A 2,500-nucleotide genomic window follows, 5' to 3' on the forward strand; every position below is an offset into this window, starting at 1 on the left:
GGGAGGGATATCAGATTTAGAGCAAAGGCCAAACGCTGGGACCTATGAGGTCATTAAAAGCTGAAAAAAAAATAGAGAGTAAAGGAGGGTTTACAGGTGCGACGGGAAGAAAACCTCGCAGTTGCACTGTGAATCAATTGTTAGGAGAGGGTGGAAAGTAAGATGGAAGAAAGAGAATATGAATGCAGGTAAAGTAAAAGGAATGAAAGGGATTGCAGCTAGGCAGCACTACCCCTATACGGGAGTAACTAACTCAGGAGGAACCTGAAGAAGGATTGTATTTATAACCTACAACCAGGTTTTCCCCAGAAAAATCCTCCGCTGGCAACATCAAGGATAATTAGCAGTGTGGGATTCCTAAGAAAACAGGATATGAGGTCAAAGCCTTGGGAAGTTGTTTGCAGCTCGACTCCAGACTCGGAGGTACCAACCTATCAAGGGTGTGAGGGAAATTAATAACAAAAGGGTAACTTTTTACCAGCGAGACAGATGGATGCCATAACAGAACTTTAATAACTCTCCGCCCGTAATATTTCAACCGGACTGATGGTTTTTCGTCTCTCATTTCTCATAGGCTGAAGTATGAACGTTACCCAACTGGTCTCAAATGTAAATGTAAAAGACAGAACATCAAAAACTACCCTATACGTTTTGCCAATATAACTAAACTGCTCTTATTTATCATTATTCCTAACACATTAAACGAGTATAACATTTAATGTTTCCTTTTTCTCAAGTAAAAACATGAAACAAGTAGAAAATGCGCCGAAGTTTCTTCGGCGCAATCGAGTTTTCTTTACAGCGTATAATGCTGTATGAAACTTTCGGTCGCGGCCCATGAAACTCAACCACGGTCCGGTGGTGGCCCCAGCTACGATCCATGAAGTTCTTAGCCGCGGCCCATGAAACTCAGCCACGGTCCGGTGGTGGCCAGTGTTGTTGGTACCTATGGCGATGCCAGAAGTATGATTATGGCTAACTTTAACCTTAAATAAAATAAAAACTACTAAGGCTAGAGGACTGCAATTTAGTATGTTTGATGCTTGGATGGTGGATAATCAACATACCAATTTGCAGCCCTCTAGCCTCAACAGTTTTTAAGATCTGAGGGCGGACAGAAAAGTGTGGACGGACAAACAAAGCGGGCACAAGTTTTTCTTTAAAGAAAACTAAAAATCGTTGATGGGATTTTTATCGTCTAACAAAACTGAAATTAATTTATAAAGTCGCCTTATATTTCGTCTTATCCCTGCATTATAATTTACTGAACTGGTAAAATATGAAAACGTTTGCTTCCAACTTTACATTAAAACCATCCCGCCCATTTCATTAAGCCAACAGATATGTCAGAGATAATTTAAGAAGTGAAAGGAAATTGCCAAAGGAAATTGTCCATTATTTCACAGAGAGAGAGAGAGAGAGAGAGAGAGAGAGAGAGAGAGAGAGAGAGAGAGAGAGAGAGAGAGAGAGGGGGGGTGGGGAGGGCGGTGAGGAAGACATTGAGGACAATAAATGTTCATGATATTTCTCATCACGTGACGAGACGCTAACTCTAAATAGATTGAAAGGGAAACTTGAAAATAAGTCTCTTTTGATGAAACGGTGAGAGAGAGAGAGAGAGAGAGAGAGAGAGAGAGAGAGAGAGAGAGAGAGAGAGAGCAACAAATCGGGAACGATAAATGCATTTGAATTTCTCATCACGTGGCAAGGAGGTAACTCTGAAATTAGATTAAAAGATTGAACTACAAACAAGTCTTATTTTTGAGAAAACACACACACACACACACACACACACACACACAGAGAGAGAGAGAGAGAGAGAGAGAGAGAGAGAGAGAGAGAGAGAGAGAGAGAGAGAGAGAGAGAGAGAGAGATTTATGAAATTTCTCATCACTCAAGAAGAAGGTGATTGTAAAATTAGATTTAAAGAGAGAGCTACAAATTAATCCCTTCCTTAAGACAATAAGAGAGAGAGAGAGAGAGAGAGAGAGAGAGAGAGAGAGAGAGAGAGAGAGAGAGAGAGAGAGAGAGAGGCGAGGAAGGCGTTGAGAACGAGGTATGTTTTTTATATTTCTCATCACGTGACGAGACGATAATTCTAACTGAATTAAAAGCGGAGCTACAAATAAGTCCATATTAATAAAACCGGAGAGAGAGAGAGAGAGAGAGAGAGAGAGAGAGAGAGAGAGAGAGAGAGAGAGAGAGAATCATACAGCTATCAAGACAAAAGTAAATGATATTATAACGGTCCATTTACCAGATATATCTAAAGTCACGTAAAGAAATTACGAAGAAACGCTGGAAAGAAAAGGAGCAGGAGATGATTACATATAAAGAGTCAGTACGCAAGACTAATGGAGCAAAAGCAGAGATTACTTAGGAGTTCTTAAGAATGATAAATACCTTAAGGTAATTGCAATGATGCCGGCTGGTAAGACAATAAATTCAGCACAGGATCCACCCTTCTTTTGTTAATGCACAAACAATGAGAGTTAAATCA

Source organism: Macrobrachium rosenbergii, chromosome 14, assembly GCF_040412425.1.
Source record: "Macrobrachium rosenbergii isolate ZJJX-2024 chromosome 14, ASM4041242v1, whole genome shotgun sequence".
NCBI lineage: Eukaryota > Metazoa > Arthropoda > Malacostraca > Decapoda > Palaemonidae > Macrobrachium > Macrobrachium rosenbergii.